Here is a 25,854-nt window from a genome sequence, read left to right as displayed (position 1 = left end):
TATGTTAAGTGTCTGAGGCCACATTTGAACTCAGGTCCTCCTGACTCCAGGGCCAGTGTTCTATTTACTGTACCACCTAGCTTCCCCCTTTCTTTTTTTCTTAATATTTCCTTTGAGATTCTTCATCTTTTTTTCCTCCAGGAGGAATGCATCATTCTTCTAGTTCTATCAAGTAACCTTTTGTCAATCTGATCGTCACGGAAATTAATCTAAATTTATTTTTATTTTAAGTTCCAAATGCTCTCCTTTCCTCCACCACTTCCCTGACCACCGAGAAGGCAAGAAATAAAATCCCCATTATACATATGAAGTTATTCAAAATGTATTTCCACATTAGTCATGTTGGGGAGGGCAATAAAAATAAAGTGAAAAAATATGCTTCTACTACTGTGCTATAAGAAACGAGGAGCAGATGGACTTCACATTTACCTGGAGAGGCTTATACGAACTGATGCTGAGTGAGAAGAGTAGAACCAGGAGAAATTTGTACACAATTGCAGACACAATGTATGTGTAATGACCAACTTTGATAGATTGGACTCTTCTCAGCATTGCAGTGATATAAGTCAACCCCAAAAGACTCATGAAGGAGAGAGATGTCTACATCCAAAGAAAGAACTAGAAATAACTGAATTTGAATCCAAATTGAAGAAAACTACCTGATCTTTTTCTTTTTCTTGTTTGGTTTTATTTCCTCTTTACCATTTTTCATTCCATCTGATACAATCTGTCTTCATAACCTGATTAATGTCTAATTGTAGCAGCAAGCACCCCAAGCGTGCTCAGGGTGGCTGCCCATACAGGTTCTTGGATCTGCTTTGCTAAAGGAAAGCAACTCAAAATGGGTTAACAAGCTTACTTTAATCAGTCAGACATATATCGTTTACCTTGTTCAGGAGAAAAGGTCAGCACCCCGAACTTCAAAGTATACAGGCAGAATTATCAAGACAGAAACAGATCAAGTAGACAGATTTCCAAACTGTCCAGCCATTACATCCATACCCAGTCAACATCTGGGTTTCCACATCTGGGTTTTTCAAAGCCGGGGGGGGGGGGGGGCCTGGACAATGGCTTCCCAGAATACAGATCAAATCACAGAACACTTCTCAAAGTGAGCCCCCAAAACAAAGCCTCACATCAGGGCTTACTATATAGCCTTCTCCTGGCTCAGAGAATGTAACAACCTTATTGACCCACTGGCCAATCAAAAAGTATCTACTGAAAAACAAGCCTCCCACCCCAGGCTTCAGGTGCACTTTAGCCTAGGGGCAGGGAAGATCTTCCAAATTTGCATTCCCATTACACTAATGTGAAAGTATTTGCAGATCCTACACTTGACTGTATGCCTTCATGGGGGGGAGGTGGGAAGGGGAGGGAGGGCGACAGAATCTGAAACTCAAGGAATTGTGGAATTGAATCTTGTAAACTAAAAGTAAACAAATTAATAAAAAAAAATGAAAAACAAATCCGGAGGCATGTATTAACAAGTATTGGCAGGAGAGTGTGTCTTGCATTGATGGTCAGGAAGTCCAGTATGCATCAGCTGGAATATGCACATAGTATAATGACTTGTTTATAATACAATACTATACACTTACATAACACAATATTGTGTCATCAAAATTTCAACACAGAAAAACCCCACAAATTTACAATAAATTATTAAATTTAAAATACATCATTAAAATATTTTATAAAAAAAGATGCTTCAATATGCACTCAGAGCTCATCAATTTTCTCCCTGAAGGTAGATAGCATTTTTCATCATGAAATTGTCATGGATCATTATATTGATCAGAGCTGCTAAGTTCTTTATAGTCTATCATCGTTACAATATGCTGTTACTATATACATTGTTCTCCTGGTTCTGCTCACCTCAACTTGCATCCATTCATATAAGTCTTCCCAGGTTGTTCTGAAACCATCTTCTTAATAATTTCTTACAACACAATAGCATTCCATCACAATCACATACCATAACTTGTTCAACCACTCCCCAATTGATAGGCATCCCCTTAGTTTCCAATTTTTTGCTCCCATAAAAGAGCTAATATGTGTGTGTGTGTGTGTGTCCTTTTCCTCTTTCTTTGATCTCATTGGAGTACAGACCTAGTAGTAGTATTACTGTGTCAAAGTACAACTTTATGGCCCTCTGGGAATAGCTCCAAATTGTTCTCTATAACAGTTGGTTTACAGCCACACCAACAATGCATTTGTTGTTATTGTTGAGTCGTTTAGTCATGTCTGACCCTTCCTGACCTGTATGAGATGTTCTTGACAAAGATACTGGAGTGGTCTGCCATTTCCTTTTCTGATGATTTAAGGCAAATAGAAGTTAAATTACTTGCCCAGGGTTACATAGCTAATGAGTGTTGATGGTTTAATTGGAACTTGGAACTCTATCCACTGAGTCACCTAGCTGCCTTCTAAGTGTATTAGTGTACCCATTTTCCCATATACCTTCCAACAGTTCTCATTTTCCTTTTCTGTCACGTGAGTCACTCATGAGTATGAGGTGGTACCTCAGAATTATTTAATTTGCCTTTCCCTAATTACTAGTTATTTTGAGCATTTTTCATATGACTATTGATAGCTTTGATTTATTCTTCTGAAAATATCCTGTTCATATCTTTTGACCATTTATCAATTGGAGAATGACTCTTATTTTTATAAATTTGACTCAGTTCTCTATATATTTGAGAAATGAGACCTTTATGAAAGAAACTTACTATAAAAACTTTTCCCAGTTCCCTCCTTACCTTCTGATTTCTGCTACAATGAATTTGTGTAAACCCTTTTCAATTTAATGTAATCAAAATTATCCATTTTACCTCCTGTGAACCTGTCTTCTGCTTGGTCATGAACTCTCACCCTATCCATAGATCTGACTGGTAATTTTTTTTTTTACCATGCTTCCCTAATGTGATTATATAATTCTTTTTTTTTAATTACTTATTTATTTTTAGTTTTCAACATTCATTTCCACAAGATTTCGAGTTACAATTTTTTCTCCCCATCTTTCCCCTACACCCCACTCCACAACAGCAAGCCTACTGAATACCCCTTCCCCCAATCTGTTCTCTCTTATATCCTCCCTCATCACCCCCCTAACTTTCTAGTAGGGAAAGATGGATTTCTATACCCCAGTGCCTGTATATCTTATGTTGCATGTAAAAAAAACAAATTTTTTAAACTGTTTATATAATTCTTTAAATCTAAATCATGTATCCGTCATTTTGAACTTTATCTTAGTATACTGTATGAGATACTGGTCTATTCCTACTTTGAGCCAGACTGCTTTGCAGTTTTCCCAGGAGTTTTTGTCAAATAGTGAGTTCTTATTATGCTTATTTATTATTATTTTGCTTTTTATTTATTTATTTTTTATTATTTATATATTTTTATTATTTTATTATATTGCTTATTTATTATTATTTTGCTATTATTATTATGCTTATTTATTAATATTATTATTCTTATTATGCTTATTTGCTTCTGCATATCATGTACCTAATCTATTCCACTGATAAACCACTCTATGTCTTATCTAGTAGTAAAGTGTTTTGATGATTACCACTTCGTAATGTTGTTTGAGATCTGGTACTGTTAGACCCACCTCCCCCTTTTCTTTTTTCATTGACTCCCTTGAAACTCTTAACTTTTTATTCCTCCAGATGAATTTCATTACATTTTTCTAGATCTATAAAGTTATTCTCTGGTAGTTTGGTATGGCACTGTATAAGTAAATTAATTTAGGTAGTATTGTCATTTTATTTATATTGGCTTGGCCTCTGCATGAGCAATTATTATTTCTCTAATTATTTAGGTCTGTCTTTATTTGTGTGAAAACTGTTTTGTAATTGTGTTGGTAGAGCTCCTGTGTGTGTCTTGGCAGTCAGATTCCCAAGCATTTTATACCATCTGAAGTTATTTTAAATGGAATTTCTCCTATCTCTTCCTGTTGGGTTTTATTGGGAATATATAGAAATACTGGTGATTTGTGTGGGTTTATTTTATATCCTGAAACTTTGCTAAAGTTGTTCATTGTTTTGACTAGTTTTTCAGTTGTCTCTTTAGTGTTCTCTAATGATGTCATCATATCATCTGCAAAAAGTGATAGTTTTATTTCCTCGGGGCATGATAATGAATCTGTAAAATAATTTACATAGTATTGTCATTTGTATTATATTGGCATAGCCCAACCACAAGCAGTTACTGACAATGCCACCTAAATTAATTTACAGATTCCACGCCATAACAATTAAACTCCCAAAGAGTTACTGGATAGAGCCAGAAAAGTGCTAAGAAAATCCATCTGGAGGAACAAAAGATGGACCATGTCAAGGTGATAATTAAACTCAAAAGAGCTGATGAGGTCAGTGAGTATGACAGTACAGAGAAAGAAAGAAGAGATGCTAAGACAGAGCATATTATGGCCCATGTCACTATCAATGATCCAGCAAAGAAGAATAAGGAGGAGTCAAATAGGTAGAAGGAGAAGCCCAGAGAAGAAAGGGGAATCCAAGAGAAGGTGGTTAAAAGTGTCAGTTGTTAGAGAGAGGTCAAGAAGGGTAAGAACTGAGAAACAGTCATTATTAGTTTTGTCAAGAATATGACAGGGAGGTAGATTTCAGTTAAAAATAAAGAACTTTCTGACAACTGAAAGTATCCTAAAATGGAATGAGCTGCCTATTAGGCAGTGCAAAGTGGTGACCTCCCTCTTACTAGAGTACTCAAGAAGAGGATGAGTGACTGACAAGCTGTCAGGAACAACTCTAGAACAGCCACATGGGAGATGAAGTTAGATTAAAAGGACTAGTAAACACCTCCCAAGTATGAGATTTTGTGACAATGATGGCTTAAGGTATTTGTTAATACTCCTCTGAGTACCTGTATTTTAATAGGAAGTTTATGAAGACCAAGAAGTCTTCAAGACCTAAGGAAATGGACCTACAGTGGGAGAATGAGAAGCCTGGTAAAGAGTCATCTGCCGAGTTATTTATTGGGTTTGGTGGTAGCGGGCTCATGAGGTGCTTTCTGTTGCCCTTCAAATCATAACCTGTATGCAGCTGTCTCTTCTTTAGCCTATTTGTAATATCCATCAACATCACTATATTTCTTTCAATTTCAGAGTGGAGCAGCATGTTTAGACCTTGCAAAATTAACTGGGTATACTCCCTGGCCAGCATCTTCCACCATCCATCCTGCAGAAGGACTGGCAATTTCATGATAATTGACAATTTTATAATGCTCTAAAGTTTGTGAAATATTTTACACATATTAGATAGGAAGTTCCTTGAAGGCAGGGATTATCTTTATTTTTCTTCTTTGTATCCCCAGTTCTGAGCACAGTGCCCAGCACACAGTAGGCACTTAATAAATGTTTATCACATCACAGTGCATTATCTCACTGAAGCCCCCTAACAACCCCATCTGGTATTTACAACAGATATAATTAGCTCCATATTACAGAATAGGCAACTGAGGCAAATAGATGCTAAGCAACTTGCCCAGGATCACACAGTTCTTAAGACAGAAACAAGATTTTAATGCAACTCCAAACCTAGCTCTCTGTCCATATCATGTTGTCCTGCTCTCCTCTCTGCACATAGCCCAAGTCTAATTGCATAAATTACCTACGTTTGCACCCAGGAGGAAATAAAAGAAGGAGTCTGGATATAAACTATCACAGGAGGGCTGGAACTATAGGCACTCCTCCTCTTGGTGGAATTAAATTTATTTACTGCCACTTCTCAGTTCCCCCAAGTTCTGAAAGCAGCAATTATCATGCAGCGGCAGTCAGAGACTAAATTAGGATTCCCAATAGACATTTCAGGGTAAACAGTACAAATGATTCCATCAATAATGGAAAATACCAGCTAGCCAAAGGAATCCATTTATTTAGATTTCAATCAAAATGCTTCTCCCTTTCTCATTTTTGAAACTGGAAGATCAACAATGATGTTAATAAAGCTTTTTTAAAAAAAAAAAACTTTCCATTCATCATTTTACCCAATGCAAAAGTCAAGAGACTAAATGACAAATTTAGAGGTGTCAGCTCGAAGACACAAGACTGGTATTTCCAAGAGTACACACAGCAGTGAAATGATGTCCAAAAATCATAATAATAAAACATATGTGGTAGAGTGAAATGATGCTGACTTTAGATAACAAGGACCTGTGACTGAAGCCTTAATCTATCTGGGTGACTGAGTCCAGGATGACTTCCTTCTTTGAGTCTTAGTTTCCTTATTTGTATCCCTTCCATCTATAAATCTATGATCCTATGATTTTAGTTACATGATTGATTTGGGGAGGGGAGGCAGTAGCATCAGTGGATGTGTGGTTTCATTGATGTTGAGAACTACCACTGTGGAAAATGCCTCCAACAATTACAATCTTGGTGGGTTGCCTGATATACTGAAAGCCACAGCAGTAACTAGCACAAGGCAAATGTCTTAGGATATTGACAAATGGGGAAGCAATTCTCTCCAAGTAGGGCCATCTTCCCATGACAATCACCATGTATACACCTTGCTTCCCAGGTCTCCACAGGCCCATACTGCCCCAAAGTATAATCATCTCTAGGAAGCCATTGTCCCCCATCTGAGGGCCTGACTTCACTGAAGCCCCCAGAAGAACAAGGTCCAGGGAATAGAACAAAAGCATCAATAATAACAAAAACAATTTTTGCTCCAAGTGGAAAATTTCCTGATTATGGCTCTGTTTAATGTTTAATTGACTTGACCTGGGGGGATTACAAAGTCCTGTCAAAGGTAGGACTTGAACTCAGCTCTTCCTTATTCAAAGTGTTCCCCTCTATCCACTACCCAATACTGCCTTGCACATGACTAACAACAAATATTGGTTAAAGTCTTTATCATACTGGACAGAGTTTTACAAAGTCAGAAAAAATCCAGCTTTCAGAATCAAAGAATGAAACATCCCAATACTTGGACATGATTAGACTGCAGGGGGACTACTTGCATCAGGGATCTGAACAACCTCCTTCTGCTGATTCCTTGGGGGTGAAGAAACAGTTACTTTTTATAACTCAGAAACATGCCAAAGGCTGGGTCCTAGCTGGCAGATGGGCCAAACTCCTCAATGCTTCCAACTGATAAGGACATAACATAATGAACTCATTTTCTAGTCCCCATTCCCCATGTTCAGCAGAGGCCTGTCTGCCATGCAGGAAGGGTGACAGAATGATCTGAGGCTCCATTGGAAATCTGCTTTTTCTCCACAGTTATTTAGATTGCCACAAGCCATGGCAGGGCCTTGGACAGAGTCCAGATGAAGGGAGGAATTTGGCTGCTCTCAAAATATCACTGAGTAACTTTCAAAATTGAACTGATTTATGCTTTGTAGTGTTCTCAATAGTATGAAATTAAGTTCGAATTTCAAATCTGGAGATATGTTCTATGTTACAAACCCTAGAAGTAGCACAGAAAAGCATCATTGTATGATAATGCTACCCTGCTGGAGGAAGTGGCACACCTGACATAAATAATATGTTCAAAGGAATAATTTGTAGCATCAAAGAATGTTCAGAAATACCTTAGGGTCTGAAATCTTCTCCAGAGTTCAATAATCTCTCAGTATGCCATTTATATTTACCAGTAGAGGCTGGGGAACTTCCCTATTACGAGGCCCAAACCTAGAACTCTCTGGACTTTGTAGGTTCAGCATCTTTCTAGAAATATATTCTTTCTTTGTAAAAAAAAAAAAAAAGCAAACAATTCCCCTGAGCAAACATGAACCTTTCTTATAAGATAGGGCTCCATCTCTTCCACTGATTGATTCCAAAGGCTATAACAACAGAATATAAGCATCAACAGGCCCTACCAACATTGGAAAGGCTTAGTCTATGTATCCAGGGGGTAGACTATGTTTGGAGAAGCTCATAATTACCCAATCGTCCTGGAGAAAGAAGCACTCACATCAGATAAATCACCCAAAGAACATTAAAAACCAGCACTGCCCCAGGATTTGTGTGCCCATCCTCCCCTCCAGCTCCAGATGCCCTGCCCACAGAAGAAAGCTGTCCGTAACAGCAGCTAGAAGTAGATATCCATATCAAGGGCCTTTCCAAGTCACTCCTAGCCTAAGTCTACCTTTGCAGCTGTTCAACCAGTTATCTCCAGCCCTGAAGATGAAGAGATTCAGGAAATAAGTACCCTGGGCTGGGGGTGGGGGTGGGGAAAGACATAGAGGGAGGGACAACAGCAACATAAGAGACTAAGGAAATGAACAAGCAAAGAAAACCCTTTTAATGCGATGAAGAAATACTATATAGAGCAAGAGAATTCCAAAATAAGGGAACGATTCTGCCATAACTACATTCAGAATCCAAAGAAAGTTAGCAAGAACCCTGAGAAGGGCTGAAAGGCCTAATAAAAGACCTAAAGGAGAAATGAGATGTGGGATGGATTTAATAAAATAGAAGCTGGGGAAAAAAAACTTACTAAAGCAGGTCTTAGCTTAAGAGAGAAAAAGTTTAGCAAACACAAAATTTCAAAAACTCAACAAAACAACAAGAAATACTAGAGCAAAGTCAAAAGACAGAAAAACTGGTGAGGAAGAACTGGTGAGATTCCTGCTTCTTGAAAACAAATGATCTGGAAAGCAGGCGATACAGAGAATAATTTGCATTTCAGAAATGTGTATCAATTGCCTATATTTTGAATTTGCCAAAAGAGTACAACTTTAGTTAATATTTTACAATATTTCTCTTACACATCTATGTTTTATATACCATTTTCCATGCAAGACCTACAGGAGGTAGGTAAGGCAAATATGATTATCTCCATCTCACAGACATGTCAAGAGATGGTCAAAGACATTAAGTGATTTGCCCAGGTTCACAAAGTGAGCACTTGGTCCAGGTCTTCTGTCTCCAAGTTTAAGCTCTTGCCAACATAGAATACTACTTTTCAGGAACTCTCTCTTAGGCTCCAAGCATGATTAAAGCCAAAAGCATAAGAACACATTTGCTGAACCTGACTCCCTAGTGTGAAATATAAACACAATTTCATTAACAAAGCACAGTAATCAGAGCAGAAGCTCTTAAATAATTAGCCTTGGGAATAGGAGTGAACATAGAAGTACAATTCATGAATTTGGTAATTGGTTTTTCCCTTCTGTGGATACAAAACAAAGTTCATTCCCTAGCCACAATACCTACATGGATCTTTTTCTCTCCCCTCTCTCTCTTTAGGCAGCTGGGTGGTACAGGGGTTAGAGCACTCGGCCTAGAATTAGGAAGATCAGAGTTCAAACTCAGCAGACATTTAATAGCTATGTGACCCTGGGCAAGTCACTTAGCTTCTATCTACCTTAGTTTCCTCAACTGTAAAATGAGAATAACAATAACACCTTCCTTCCAGGGTTGCTGTGAGTATCAAATGAGAAATTAATAAACCAAGCACAGTGCCTGGCACATAGTAGATACTAAATAAATGCTTGTTTGCTCTCTCTCTCTCCTCTCTCTCTCTCTCTCTCTCTCTCTCTCTCTCTCTCTCTCTCTCTCTTCCACACACACCAAGCACAACAGACTAGTAATTATTTAATATTTTGGGGTTTTACACCTACACATTGCATCCAAACTCTGGCTAGCCATGTTGCAAATGCATTGTACCTATCATAAGGTGACAAGATGAAATATTCTACAATGATACATATGAATGTATCCTCACCCCTGGGACTAGAACGCCAAATAAATAAAGGATATATCACTGTTATCTGCTTCCCAAAGACATTTGGGATAAAGCTAGATATCATTATATATATGGGACTGCAATGATTTCCGAGCAAGATAGGCACTTATTTGTTTAGTTATTTTTGATTAATTCACTATTTAAATTCATTTAAGAGGGCTGATCTTGTGACCCTGAAGTAGTAGAAACTCTTCTCTCTAAAAGGATCTTTCAACCATTAATTTGAAACTCTTCCTTCCTTTTTCTTCCCAAGCCAGCTACCAAGCAGTAATTGGGAGTTTGTCATTTGTTTTGAGTCACTTGTGAAAGCAAAGGGCCAGCTAATAAGTAGAGTCTTCTGAGCTGACACATGCAACAGAATCCCAAAAGGCATTTGGAGAAGGACTGAGTTTTACAAGTCTGCTATCAGGATTTCAACAGAGGCCCCTCTGACAGTTAATTTACCTACTTGCAATATTTATAGAGCCAAAGGTTCTCAAACACATAGTCTCTCTATCTGTCATCCAGACTGGCTAATTCCCTTTCTTCTTCATTTTAATATCAAATACATAATATTAAGGCATCTTGAATATATTCTCCCCACTTCCTCCTTCAGAAATTATATCATCAGGGGCAGCCAGGTGGCACAGGTGGGGAGACCCGGGATCAGTTCCAGCCTCAGATACTCGGCACCCACACAAAATAACTAGCCGTGTAACCTTGGGCTAGTTACTTAACCCCAATTTCTTTGCAGTGCAGTCAGGAAACCTGGGTTCTAGACCTAGCTCAGCATGGACTAATTTTATGTATGACATCAAATAAGGCATTTCCCCTCTCTGGGTGGGGGTTAGACTAAAGGACCTCTTTGCTCCCTATAATACTAAGTCCCTTCCTTTGATCTCAAACTGCTCTTCTCCCAGACAAGGAACTGGATTAGATCGATCCTAAAGTTTCTTCCAAATCTGACATCCTATTATTCTAACTCACTTTTCCTCTCTGGGCCTCAGTGTCTTTTTCTGTAAAATGGTGAGGCTATACTAGAAGATCTAGTTCTGAAAAGACCCTTCTACTGCTGAAAGGACCCTTCGAAAATGACTAGTCCAACCACTTAATTTTACAGATGACACACAGAGACATTAATCGATCTGTTCAACCCAGTAATAGCAGAGCTACATTTGAACCCAGGACCTCTGATTCAAGTGCCCAAAGGTCCATTCTAATTCTGATACTAAGATTCTTAGTGTATAATACTGATCCAGTGTATGCCCTACAAAAACATCTTGGCAGTTGCCCATTTCCCTCCATGTTTATAATTGGGACTAAGTACTGGAAGAAGGGATTTTTTTTCTCCCAACTCACTGAGCCTTTATATGGCTTTCAATTGTCAGGCAAAGGCTAACAACGCTTCCAATTCTCTACAGATTTACAAAACAACACAATTTTCCCTCTAAATTACCACAAAATGGCATTTCCTTCTCCCCACACACTGTCCAAGAACAATCACCATCCATCACATTTGTAACATTTAAAGTCACTTTGCTATCCATTTTCTTGTTCTCTCCTCCTTTGGATTCAGGGACATCACACATTCTTGGTTCTCCTTCTACCTCTCTAATCATTCATCCCCTTTCTCCTTCCCTAGCTTATCCTCTTCCCACCACTGTTATGTGGGTGTTCCCCCCAGGTCTGTTCCTGTCTTTCTTTCTTCTCTCCCTACTCAAATTCATTAACTCCCAAGACTTCACAGCTACTTCTATAAAAGTAACCCCCAAAGTTCTAATTCCAGGCTCAGCTTCCATTCTCAACTCCAGATCAGCTTTAAAAATTAAACATATCCCAGCCTACTCTTCTTCTTTGTTTTCCTATACTTGTCTAGGACCCTACTTATTCACCCATTCCTCCATATTCCAAAATTCTGGGGTACTTTGTTTTATTCCCTCTATTTCCCTTTCTTCCCTCCCTTTTCTCTCTTACCCAATTAGTTACCAGGTGTTGTCAATTCTCCTGCAGAAACCTCTCTCCTATCTATGCCAGTTCTATTCTCACTGCCACCACCCTAGGACAGAATCTCATTATCACCTGCCTGAGTTATTGATTGCACTAGCCTCCTAAGAGGCCTTCCAGGGGGAAAGAAGTGACAGTCTTGCTGCACTCTGCTATGGTCAGATCACATCCACAGTATTATATTCATTTCTGGGCAACATATTTGCAGAAAGACACTGATGAGTTGAATGTCATCTAGAAGGGAAGAAACAGAATGGTGAAGGGCCCCAAGACCCTGCCACAGGAAGACAGGGTGAGGGACCTGGGAATGTTTAACCTTGAAAAAAGAAGATTTAATGGAGAGCTGTGCAACTGGTGAAAGACAAGAAAAGATCACCAAGAGCAAGCCAAATATCTCCTCTGGGTACTTCTCAACCTAATTTCTAATGCAGCAAATAACAAATGGGAAAGGGGAAGACCTACAATTTATGTATACCCCAGGTCAGTGACTACACAACAATACATCGCAGTGAAAATGACAAGGCAGGCAAGCAAAGAAGGAAGGTGAAGGACTGCAAAAGAGTCGAGCGTGGTGAACTGAGCCTATGTTTGTGCATAGGCAGCCTCAGCTAGAGGTGGTGTTAAAAGAAATCTTATGCTCCATGAAAAGATTGGATAAAGAGAGTCAATGTGGAATTTCATTAAGAAATAGAGAAGGCTTGCCATGAAGCCCTTTGCAATGGCAACTGCAGCAATGATGAAATCAACCAGGAAAAAGAACACTGCTTCCACTTTTTAGCCAACTCCCCAACAACTTCACTATACCAAAAAGGGGCTCAAAAATGTACCATCATACAAATGTGATAAGGCATGCTCGTCAGTCAGCTGGCATATCACAGATTCCAAAGAGAAAGCTCCTATGTTGGCTTACCAATTTGGTGTTTGGTTTCCCACATACCATGCTAAGATTGCCCAGCTAAGCAGGGTCATAAGAACCACCTATTTTCCTGTTCCCTAGGTGGGCAAGTTTAGAAGAAATGAGCCAAAATTAAAGCAAGTGAGATTTATGTTAGAGAAATTAGGTAACTAAATTAGTGTGGACATGCTATCAAGAACCACAGTTATCGCTCTGACACCCCAATAAAGAGACTATATCAGCAGTTCTGTGTTTATCTAATGAGTGATTTAGGCTGAATTATGCCTAGTAAAAGAAACACAGTAAGATAAATCCTTGGTGTGCACTCTGATCCTAATGGTATAGGATCTACAAGCCACAGCCTGGCAAAAAGAAAGTAAGAATGTATAAGGATCACAGCACTGAACAAGAATTATATTTTCAGCCACCTTGACAATCATGACCATTTTCTCTCTTTTTTATCAATGAAATGTTTCTCCAGCTTAATGGAACAATAGAATTCATAGATCTAGGGATATTACTTGACAATACTACCCTACGAAGCAACTGTGCTATCAATTTCTGGGAAATACTTGCCTTGGTAATCAATGGAGTCAGGGTCAAATTAATGGGTGGTGAACCTCATAAATTCCCCTTCCATGACAGAACAACCATGAGAAATGGATGAAGTTAAACACATTTGTATAAAAATTAAATATGGAATTCATCCACTTACCAATAATATGGATTTATGCAGCTCTGAGAGCTGAAAAACATATTGTACATCCACCCAGATTGCAAATGTTTAGTAGTAAGCCTGTCAGTGGCGTACAAAAAATTTGAGATTTGTCAGGAAAACTTCAGACAGGGTTTCTTCACCATTTGTTAATTGCAAAACCAGCGGGGCTCCAGTCCACCTGAAATGCATGAGCTTTATGGGTAGCATTTCCTTCTATGGAGAGAGAAAAGGGAAATGTAACAAGGAGCCATTTAATTCTTCTTCAGACTATCTGCTTTCTGTTGCCTTTTACACGTTCCCCAGACAGATCAAAGTCACATGAGTCATTCCCAAACTCAGTGATTTTCCAAAAACAGATGTCTTCCTTCAGGAAGAAGGTAAGCCTTAGTGCCCAAGGCCTAGCGAGGCAGCAAAGAAGATTTTCTTCTACAAGGAAAGACATTAGAGGCAACACTGTATATTCATATTCAACCCTAATACTGCTCATCATGATTCAAGAGCTGAGCCACTAAACACCCAAACTGACAATTCTATGCTTAGAATTTCCATCTTTGTCCAAATGGCTGAGTTTTCAGCTGATAAGGGTTTTTTTTCCTACATATGCTTTTTTCTACTTAGCTATAAATATATATGTGCAGCCATATTGTAGACTGAAAGGTGAGTGGGTAGATAAAGAGACAAAGAAAAAAATATATGGGCATATGTGTGTATATACATTGGCCACTCAAATCCTAGTCAAATACCTTGCAGTAGCACAGGAGGGGATCTGGGTTCTTCAAGGTCTTGCCAGTGAAAAATCAAGCTTACTAAGACCTAGTACCAAGCTACAAAGGATCTGAGTATGGACCTGATGACAACATCTGTTGTCTAAAGACCAGCCTAGCTAAGGCCGGAGAAGCCTATCACCAGAAGGTGATTTTTTTTTTTTGCCCAGCATAGCTCACAAAGACCAGTTACTATATTGGTCCATTGAAGATGTACTTCAAAGATTTGTGATGTTGTCAGTGTGTGCACATTTAACCTCTCTACAACTTAGTAGATGGTCTTTGTGAGTTGCTACAGGGAAAAATATTTCATCACCTGGTGTCCATTGTTCATTCGATGAGTTCTCTGTATTTGGCTATGTTGGTCTTTGGATGATCAATATTCTGCAACCAGATCCATATCTGACAGCTTTCAAACTCAATAGGACCTATTGGTAGAACTTTCAAGAACTTAGGGTCATCTCCTCACCACAAGTTGGCATCCAAGAAGGACCTCAACAGAGGATATGCATATGTATAGAGACATGCATAGTTCTTCCTCAAAAAGTCAGTCATACTTAAACTATTTGTATCTTTCAATACTCGATACCATCTGATTTGGCATTAAATTCTGCCCTGAACTTCCTATCTGGAACCACTGGATGGATGAATTATCTAGTATAAGAGAGATTTGCAATTTTCAAACAAAGCAGGCAGTATGCATGAAAAAAAATCAGCAGATTTGAGGACTCCTCAATTTCCAGGCAAGCACATGGCAAACTGCTGGAGATGGCTTTGCCCTTTAAGACCTGCTGCTGGGCACATCTGCTCTAGGCCCCGAGTTTACTGCCAGGGTTTCAGGCCAGAATATCAAGGACACCCTAAGAATGGGTAATTTGAGTGTGTTGAGGAACACCTCCCATGTAGCTGCGTTGTCTCCCTCCCACTATCTCTGCCCTCCTGTCATAATTCTTCCCATTCAAATACTTCCCCATGAATGCCAAACTCAATTGAGAATAAGAAAACTGTCAGCACTGATATATTAGAAATACAATTCCAGCAGCTGTTATTTGTATTTTATTTTTAGACATCTTTATTTTTTCCCTCAGACTGATCTCAATTTCTATAATATTATTCCTTCTTCTAGGTCAAACAACATCTGTTGTATAAAAATAAATAAATAAACTAATTCACATTGTCAAGTTTACAACCTCCATGGTTACTGGGCTCCTGTGAAAAAGCATAGCTATTTCAGTCTCCCTCTTCAGAAGCCATTATGGTTTATGGCAGGGGTGGGGAACCTACAGCCTTGAGGTCACATGTGGCCCTCCAAATCCTCAAGTGTGGCCCTTTCACTTTGTTCTGTGAAGTTTGGATTCAAAGGGCCACACTTGAGGATCTAGAGCGCTACATGTAGCCTCAAGGCCACAGGTTCCCCACCCCTGGTCTATGGTATCAGTATTTCATGGATTGAAGGGCCCCAAGCAGATCTCGAACATGATTTTTAGTCATTTATTGTCATTATATGCAAACCTCTTTTTTTTTTTAATTCCCCAAGAAATATGTACTATCAGATTGGGATAATAGTAAAACCAAAGTCAAGTCAATAGGAAAAAATCCAGCAGACCACAATGCAGTTGGTTTAGATTCTTTGACCTTCAACAATGGCAACAGATTTGTATAGAAATAGTCCTTTATGACCCTGACAATATGGTCAGGTTGGTGACAGTGTAGAGATATGGTCCAGGGGTCTAATTTAGGACAACATACAAACAAAATCTCCTAATAAAGCTCTTAATTGCTCTGACTTTATGAAGTAATGGGAAAGACACTGGCCCTGGAGTGAGGAATCTGCCCTATCCCAGTCACCTTCGGGTTAATCTCTGCATCTCTCCAGTCTCCTTCCCTTTTTGGTACCTTAGCACAGAGTACCAAAGTAACACTCCTTAAAATATCACTTTCATCAGCACATTCTCTTGCCAAAAACTTCAGAGACACTTTATTCCTCTTTTTTTTTTTGGAGGGGGGAAGGCAGGGTAATTGGGGTTAAGTGACTTGCTCAAGGTCACATGGCCTGTTTTGTGTTAAGTGTCTGAGAGCAGATTTGAACTCAGGTCCTCCTGACTCCAGGGCCTATGCTCTATTCACTGCACCACCTAGCCACTCCAGACACTTTATTTCCTATCATATGAAGTTAATTTCCTATCATATGGTCTAAACTTGACTTTGAAACTTAAAGTTCCATCATGTTGCCTTTTCTGCTGGAGAACTTTCAATGACTCCCTATTGTCATTAGGATAAAATACAAACTCCTCATTTTGTTGTTTAAAATCCTGTACAATCTGCCACTAGGCTACCTGTTTATATTGATTTCACATTAGTCCCCTTCATGTTTTCTACTTTCTGTTAAACTGGCCTACTCATTTCAATGAACTTGACAATCCATCTCTCACCTCCATACTTTTGTATAGGATGTGTGCAAATTCCATGCCTGGAATTCACTCCCTCCTCACCTCCAATTCTCAGAAGCCATGGCTTCCTCCAAGGCTTAGCTTGAATGTTACCTCCTGCAGGAAGCCTTTCCTAATTCCCCTACTTACTAGTGTTTTCTCCATCCTTAAATGTTATTGTATTTTTCTGTTTTAAGCTCTTTGCGAGATTGTCTTTGTCTGTCTCTAGCACCATACCTTGCACATAGGCACCGAATAAATCGTTCTTGAGTGAATGAAGAGCAAATAAGATACAGAAAGAATGAGACATGGCTTTTCAACTGATACAGCAGCTACTATGGGAGGAGCTGAAAGCAATCCCTCTCTCCCTGACTCTTCCAAGGCATTTGATCTGGGTCTCTCTATCCCTATCACCCTCCAACCTTATACATGTCGCATTGCCTCATTCAACTATTAGCTAGCTGAAGGCAGGGACTTTGTATCCTCTCATCTCCCTGCCCAGCAGCAAGCACCATGGATAGTCAGAACCTACTATTTCCTGAGCTCCGCTGCAGTGAGTTCTTATTTTTGTATTTCAGAAATCATTCCTCCCAAAGTTATCCTTGGGGGGCAGAGACAGCCAAGGTGAACGGATGCCAGGCCTACTGCTTTTAGCCAAATTGGTTTTTTCCAGTGCTTTTAATCACAGTGACTCATCCCAATAAAGATTCAAATGAACAATGAAAACTCCCCTTTTGAGTCAGAGCAAGCTGCTGAGGTGAGGAGCTGAGCACTCAACGCCCACAGTCTGGCATTGGGACAGCTCTGTCTTTGGTTGCTTGACACAAGCCCCTTATCCTCCACAGCAGAGGAAGCTCAATGTCCTTAGTATACCAATCATATCAGCCTACTCAGAAGGCCGACATGAGAAAATGGGGCCACCCAGGAAGCTGAATACAGCCAAGTGACCAAGGGTGCAAGAGGACCCACCACCCCTACAACTGGTCAAGGGCCTTTCTTGAAATCACAGATACTAATAATGGGAGGTTAGCATAATATAACAATGGTCTTAAACTTTAGGAAAAGCCTGCTGATATAAAAAAATAATAATCAATAAAAATCTACTTAAAACCCAAAGGAAACAGGGGGTGGAACCAAGATAAGGGAGTGAAAGGAAGAAATAGAGTCCGAATGTCCCCTCATACCTCCTCAACAATCATCTAGAGAAAAAAAAAATTTTAATTAAAAAAATAAAGGGGCGGCTAGGTGGTGCAGTGAATAGAGCACCAGCCCTGGAGTCAGAAGGACCCAAGTTCAAATCCGGTCTCAGACACTTAACAGTTACTAGCCATGTGACCTTGGGCAAGTCAGTTAACCCCAATTGCCCTACCTTCCCCCTCCAAAAAGGCAAAAAAATTTTTTTTTAAATCATCTAGAGAATTTGTTATTCGGCCTGTCCAACTGTTTGTCATCCCATTTGGGGTTTTCTTGGCAAAGATACTGGAGCAGTTTGCCATTTTCTTCTCCAATTCATTGGACAGATGAGGAAATTGAGGCAAACAGGGTTAAGTGACTTGCACAGGGTCATGATGCTAGCAAGTGTCTGAGGCCAGATTTGAACTCAGGAAGATGAGTCTTCCTGACTCTGTGTCTGACACTCTATCTACCATGCCACTTGGCTGCTTCCTAGAGCAGCACTCCTCAAACTGTGGGTCACAAAAATTTGGCAACAATAAAAGGTTTGTGAATGCACAAGCAACAAAAATTAATGAAAAATCAACATGTAAAGAATCTGAGGTATTTCTGGCAGCGCTTGCCTATGTTGCATCACGCAATTTCACTGCAGCCTTGGTTCTGAACACACAGCATGTGCATTTTGCATCATGCATGCCTTCAAGCTACCCAACAACTACAAACACTGCCAAAAATACAAAAAGGGGTCAAGAGTGTAAAAAATTTAAGAAGCCCTGCTTTAAAGAATACCCCAACTGGATTCTTATTAGAAAATCCAAAGTCTCACTATGAGTATTTTTCCAGCCCCGGGTAGCTTACGGAGAAGAAAAGAGAGATCTGTAAACACTGGAATGGGAGAATCAGGCCAGCTATGGGGAACCATTCCTGTACCCAGGAACAGAAAGAGGCTCAAGACAAGGCAGCAGAGAGAGACCCCAAGGCATCAGTGAACAAGTGTTGGGTATAGGAATGGGTGCCATATGGGAGATCTGTCACCCACCACCCAGTGTAGGGTAGGGTCAAAGGCTCAAATGGACATGAGTGATCACAAGTTTGGCCCTAGGAACAAGTTCTGGGAAGCAAATGGTAGCTATGTGGCTCCTATACCCAGAGCAGAGCAAAGCATCAGAGACCAAATTGGGGTCAGTAGCTTGGAAGCTATAAATCCACAGAGCCTTCTAGTGGTCCAATAGTGGGATAGTCCAGCAACAATCTGCTGAAACTCCCAACCAGAAATAAGCCAACGATACCAGAGTCCGAAACTTCAGAACTCACACCAGAAGAGCAATGAATAGACCATCCCTGAAATGACCACTTTGGGATGACTGAAAGCTTATAAGCCCCCAACTGGAAACTGTGAAAGCAGCAGAAGGATGTAAAAGGAAAGAGACTAAGGGCAGATATCTCCTAGCCCAGCACTAAACAAAGTCCAGAAGTAAGCTGGAGAAATGAGCAAACAAAAGTAAACTAATGATAAAATGCTATTATGGTGATAGAGAAGCTAATGACTTAAAAACACCTACAAGTAAAACCTCAAAAACAACAGAAATGGCTACAAGATGAAAACGGAACAAATGAATGAATGATAAAGCATTTCAGTGACAGGGATCTAAGCACAAAAGTAAGCCGATATTCTAATGGGGAGGCCAACACACTGGGAGGGGGGTGTTTTGGTTTGAGAAGTCACAGCCATGATGAAGGTATCCATGGGAGGGTTATAGTGGCAATGGCAGTACTGATTTGATAATATTTCTAGGGACAGAAAAAGGGTGCTGGGGAAGTTAAGCACAGTGAGGCAGGGCAGAAGACCAATTGCACTGGTCTGGAGGGTTCCAAGACAGGCGGGGCTGATGAGAAAAAAATGACAAAGGGCAGCTCGATCATACAGCTAGTACTAGAAGAGAGCTTAGTGGACATCTAGTATAACTCCCTCATTTTACACAAGAGAAAACAGGCACACAGTATCAGACAGAAGATTCAAATGCAGGCCCTCTAGTGTTCTATCCACTATTTCATGCTGCCTCTGAGTGGGTGAAATGACACACCCATCAATCAGGAAAGAAGAGACCCCCAATGTGGGAGTTCAAACACTGAGAAAGTTAAGTCCCTCAGGAGGGTTTGGCAACAGGATGCATGGCAAGGCCCAGTGGCCCAGGGGCTACAGCAGCTGACAAGGTGGATGGGAAGGAAGAGCAGAACACATTGAAAGGAATAATCATTAGAAATATAAAGAAATCTGGAAACTCCTTCTGAAATAACACCAAGGGAACAAACAAGATGACAGATTACATACTACACCCTATCATGAAGTAAAGTGAATGAGTGGACAAAGGTTCCTATAGGGGACCTCAAGAAAAACTAATTGTTCTAATGCTTTATGCCTTGGAATGAGCTGAAATGCACATGCTAACTAAGCAAGTCTAGCTATTTGCACTGATGTTCTAATAGAACAGAATCTAACTTGAATATTCTATATGGCAACATGGGAAGAACACTGAGTCACAAAAGACCTGGGCTGGAATCCCAGTGTGGGGGAAGAAGAGGGAAGAAGCATTAAGTGCCCCTAACATGCCAGGCACTGTGCTAAGCACTTTCCAAACATGATCTCCTTCCAGGGAGGTGCTGTTATCTCCATTTTACACAGCTGAGGAACTGAGGCAGGCAGAGGTTAAGTAATTTGCCCAGGATCACCTAGCTACCAAGTGTTTGAGGCCACTTTTGCAATCAGGTGTTCCCTACTCCAGGTCTAGCACTCTAACCACTGGGGAACCTTGTTTCCTGTATGCAACTTACTAATTGTATGACCTTGGGTAACTCCCAACTTCTGAAAGTCTTACTCTCCAGCTACAACTCAGTCTCTTCAACTCTAAAATGAGGTAAAAATACTTAATGATCTACTTCACAGGAAGGAGATAATGGATGCAAAGGGCTTTCTAAACATTAAAGAGATACATAAATGCTCTTCATAATAAAGAGGAGAGAAAGAGTGCCAGACCCAGACATTAGCCAGGAATAGAATGCTAGCTCTCACCCTCTTGCTCCCCCCTCTGTCTCTGTGTCTGTCTCTCTCAGATAAATGTGGATATACCTATGCCTGGCCTCATTCCTGAGCTCCAACCCCACACGCCTACCACCTATTAGACATTTCTAACTGTATATCACACGACCATCTCAAATTCCACGTGTTTGAATCAGAACTCACAATGTGCTTCCTCTGGCTCGTCCTCGTTCTAAACCTCCCTATTAATGATGAAGGCACCCCATGTTTTCAGCAGCCCAGGTTCGCAACCTCACCTCCATCTTTGCGTCTTCATTCTCCTCCCCACATATTCCACCAGTTGCCAAATCTTATTTCTATCTCCATATGTGACTGCATCTGCCCCTTTCCTCCATTCCCACATGGCCACTAGGCCAGTTCAGGCCCTTAGGGCCTCTTGCCCAAACTATCCCAATGACATCCTCTTTAGCTCCCTCCCCAAAGTCTCTCCCTACTCTCATCCATCCTCCACACAGCTGCAAAAGTGATTGTCCTAAAGTTTTGGTCTGGCCCTGGCACCAACTCCCCCATCAATAAGCTCTGGGGACTATTGCCTAGGATCAAACACAAACATCTTGGACTGGCATTTTAAAGTTCTACACAATCAGCCTCCTTCCTACCTCTCTAATATCTTCATCTATTACTTCCCACTTCACAGTCCCAACAATCCACTTTAGCACTGGCTGACCTCCAGGCCTTGAATGTTCCTCCTGCTCCACTCTTCTTTCTCAAACCCTGGTCTCCTTCAAGACTCAGGTCCAGGGATGTAAACTTCTATTTGAAGCCTTTCCTGGGCCCCACACCCTGCCCCCAAGTGACTAGCTCCCTCCCACCTAAGGTAACACTGTATATGATTTATGCAAGTCTTCTACATACCTCCATATGTCCATCTGGGTTCCAAAGGGCAGGGCCTAATTTGCTTTTGTTTCTGTATCCTCACTCCTTAGCACAATGCCTGGTATGGGGCAGGTGCTTAATAAACATATTTTGGTTGCTAGCCAGCTGTGCAACCTTGTATAAGTGGCTTCAACCCTGCATCTCAGTTTCCTCATGTAGCTTTTTTTTATGACAATAACACCATTTTACTCTCCTACTTTATGGGGTCTTATGAAGATCAAATGAGACAATGAATGTCATAACTTTTGAAAAAAAAACTCTGAAGTAAGACATCATCCAAATTCAATCTCCTATGTTCCCAAATGTCAATATACCTAATTCTGTGAAGGTACCTTGTAGGTCATTCATCTTGAAAAATAATTAAACTAGGTTTTTCTAAAGCAATATTGAAAAAAATTTCATTTCACCAAGTGAATCTTGCAAGAATTTTAAATTATTTTCCTATTTCTTGGGCTGATGTGGCATGTGTGTGTGTGTGTCTGTGTGTGTGTGTTTGTGAGTGAGAGATAGAGAGACAGACCGACAGATAGCAGGGAAAACTATAGTTCACTCTTTCCTCATACTGGACATAGTGTAGTTAGTCTAGAAGGCATCACCCCATTTGAATGTGCTCCTTTCTATGGCTTCCTGAGCCCTGCAAATCTTTATTCAGTCCCAGAATATATTCCTCTCCAAGGCAAAGGGCTGCTCTGATCCTTTGACCCCTCTGGCCTTTGGTAGGGGAAGCCAGAAAAATATTCTGGCAAAAATGCCCTTCTTCCAGGAATCCCTCCCTGACTTCCTGCCCCACTCCTCACCCCTGTTACCCACCACCTGTGGTAATTACCTTCCTCCTCAAAGTAACATCAGAGAAATATTCATAGTCTACATCATGGGTAACATTTGGAATGTCACTACAAAGAAGCATTGAATAAAACAGCTTTTTCTTCTTCCATTTCCTCTCTAGCTGTACTAGTAGATGGTGGCCAAATCCAAGAGTTTGACAGATTTCAGTTCAGATCTTATTGATTCTGGATGGTTTTACATTTGACGATGGGTTGCCTTTTTCCCCACAGTTGCCATACATTTCAAGCAATAAAGGGGATTAGAATTGCAATAATTTGCCTCTCTGTCTTTCATATAACCCTGACTTTCCTGTCAAGCTTTTTGAGGAAAATAACAGTTACATACAAAAATTCTGTTCAGATACCTGCTACGCTCCCATTTTGTTTTCTGATAAATATACATGTTCCCTATAATTCTACTTAAATGCCAGGAAATGATGGATTTCCACGCCAGTTTTTTTTCTGCGTGAAATGAAAGCCTTTCATGCATAAAAAAGAGCAGAGCTATTTGAGTAATGTGCTCCTAGCTCATCCTCCTGCCTCCCTCCATTTGGACTCGTATGCATAAGTGGCTCTGAGCCAAAGTTGGTTTGGTGAATGCCAATGCAGCAATTAAGGAAGCGGCTGGGAGGACCTGAAGGTACAGCAACTGGGGGGATAGAGCCAAAGGCGTCACATTAGGGGAAACAGAAGCAGCTTGCTCAGAGACCATTTCTCCAAAGGAGATGACAAACCTCACTGGGTACTGGATCTGGACATCAGGTGATGTCTACTCGCCCGTGGATCACTATCCACATGGCCTTCTCCAAGTTGCGCTCTATCACCTTCTCAAGTGGGTAGTAGGTGACCTTGGCCTCTGGTTCTTTCCCCTCCATGCTGCTACTGCCGCCTTTGGCTGCCATCGAGATCAGAGGTGCCCCCTCTTGCCAGCAAGACCAACTTCAGGTTGCAGGATTCAGACTCTCCAGCCCCAAGATATCCCCTTCTTGATTCAAAATGGAATATTTTCTTTATACCATGCAGAATCATGTAGAAAGAACAGGGCTAATACAAGTGATCCTCAAACAGAGAATGGTACAGAATCATGTAAAATTACAAAAAGAAAAAATAAATGTAATGATATGCATAGCATCAAATCATTATACCTGCTGTTTACTGAGGCCTTTTAAAGGCACTGGGCCTTTAATCAAAAAGACTCTGAGTTCAAATTTGACCCTAGATACTTACTAGATACATGACCCTGGGCAAGTCACTTAACCCTGTTTGCCCTAGTTTTCTCATCTGTAAAATGAGCTGGAGAAGGAAATGGTAAACCACTCCAGTATCTTTGCTAAGAAAACCCCAAATAGGGTCAAAGAGTTGGATACAACCAAACAACAACAAAGGATTTTCAAAGAGGCAAATGGAGGCTCGAACGAGAAGAAATTTCCTAACCAATTCCAACTTCCCCAAAATATTATGGGTTACCTTAGTAGTGGGTTGCCTATCAAGGGAGTTCAAGCCAACTGGAATATAAGCACCTAGTGGGCCTTAAACGGTTTCATTCTGTCTTTGTAACCATAGCACAAAGCACAGCGTTTAATAAATGCTTGTTTAAGGGAAAATTTTAAAACTGGATGACCACTTGTCAAGATTATGATGTCATGAATTCAACCTTGTGAATACATGATGGTAGAATTTTTCTGGATAGAAAGGGCAAAATTCCAAGCAGAGCCTCTAAAAAGGGTTTAAGAGAGAAAAGCTAGAGTTCATATGTAAAAAGTAAGCTTGAGAAGACATGGGGCCTTTTCAGATCCAATGTCTCCCTTCCACTCCCTTCATTGCTACAAACGCTAGTACTATTCTCATTAGTAAGTCCCAGTCTGCAGTGCCAGCATTGACCCACTGGCTTGGAGGGAGTTTGAGTGATACAATGCAGATCCCACCTCTCTGCACCTAATGTCCTCCTGTGATTTCATGACAAAATGTTCCTTTAAGTCTCTACATTCAAAATGATCCTGCTAGAATAGCAAAAGAAAAGACCTAGATGATTGTGAGACTTTCATAACCCTGAAAAATTCTGCTTCATGAATCCCAAACCAATAAGCAAATCTGAAGCTTAATTTCTGGTAAACCATTGGATTTTCCTGTGTTTGAATGAAGTGAAAATATAGTTTCTGATGCAAAGATTATGACTGCTGAAATATTTTGTACCAGTTGCTTGTCTGTCATAATTAAAAATAGATACAGAATACCAAATAGCATTGCTCTCCTGTCTAACTCTAAGCAAATTGGAGTCTCTAGTGCAAGTGGGACAAAATTCTCCCCTCCCTGTTACCATAGGGTAAAGGGGTGAAGAAGCAAAACATGCAGAGAATTCACCAGGAGGTCAGTGGCCAGAACTCACTATCGTATACCACAATAATGGGCCAATTCTAGGAATATACTTGGAAAGAACACCACATACCAGAGAAGATTTAATAGCAGGAGTCCAAAGCTAGGGGTTAGAAAAACAAAACATCTTATTTTTAATTCAACTCACTTTCTAACCTAACCCATTATCCTTTGCCTTCACTATCAATGTCTGATATAAAACTTGGCCAAATCTTTTTTGAAAATCTATGCATGACATATCCATTGAACTTCCTTTATCTCTCATGGCAATAATATCTTCAAATAACTTCCACAGGTTATTTTCAAATGAGCTCTTCAAGCTTCATTTCCCAAGAGAGCTTTTACTTCAGTGCTGGAAAGGAAACAGTAAGAGTCAAAGGAGGCTGAGACAAGAATCCATACAAATTTTCCACTTTCAAACTCAGCACCTGGTCAGAGGACCTACCCACCAAAGGCCAGAACATTTCAATGGTCAGCTTCCATTTGGACCCTTTGTCTCAAAGTTTCTGTGGTAATATTGGGTTTTTGCATACACCAGGAAGCTGAAATCCCCTAACAGATTATCATTTATTCCCAACTAATTCCTGCTGCAATTTCACATTAGATGAAAGAGACCTTAACATTGTGGTTTTGTCATGGAAGCAAATTGACTCACCCCATGACCAATCCAGTCACTCTAATAATTTTCACAGGCATGACCAATAACCAATGTTGGGCTCCATTCAGTGTGCATAGATAAACATAAAACCATTTAGTGAATTCACCATCAGTGCCACAGTTCAAAGTTTTAACTAGGGTAGGGTAATAAGAGTCTTGACAAAGGATTTCAACATCCAGTGAGTATATCTGAACCCAATAATGGATCCACTGTCCTCATGACTTATGATGCTCTGCCATTCCCATATCACACATGAAGTCACCATCAAGGAATTTACCTGTCTTAAGAGGCCCACTTTCCTCTATTTCTGGCCCCACCACCTACCTCTCCTTTCTGCCACTTCCT

At 40.3% G+C, this 25,854-nt stretch overlaps 1 long non-coding RNA gene across 1 annotated transcript in view; it reads right to left on the bottom strand.

The window, feature by feature from the left end:
- Positions 1–21,593, bottom strand: part of LOC138143064 (uncharacterized) — a 289,623-nt gene extending 268,030 nt beyond the window's left edge. Inside the window, exon 1 of the long non-coding RNA XR_011163595.1 lies at positions 21,446–21,593. This is a non-coding gene — a long non-coding RNA (uncharacterized lncRNA). The remainder of the gene's footprint in view (positions 1–21,445) is intronic.
- Positions 21,594–25,854: the final 4,261 nt, after the last annotated feature.

Source organism: Petaurus breviceps, unplaced genomic scaffold, assembly GCF_028583685.1.
Source record: "Petaurus breviceps papuanus isolate PSGF00001 unplaced genomic scaffold, PetGlider_PUasm1.0 90626, whole genome shotgun sequence".
Classification (NCBI taxonomy): Eukaryota; Metazoa; Chordata; class Mammalia; order Diprotodontia; family Petauridae; genus Petaurus; species Petaurus breviceps.
Note: the sequence above shows the minus strand (reverse complement) of the source record. Positions and strands in the feature narration are given on the sequence as shown.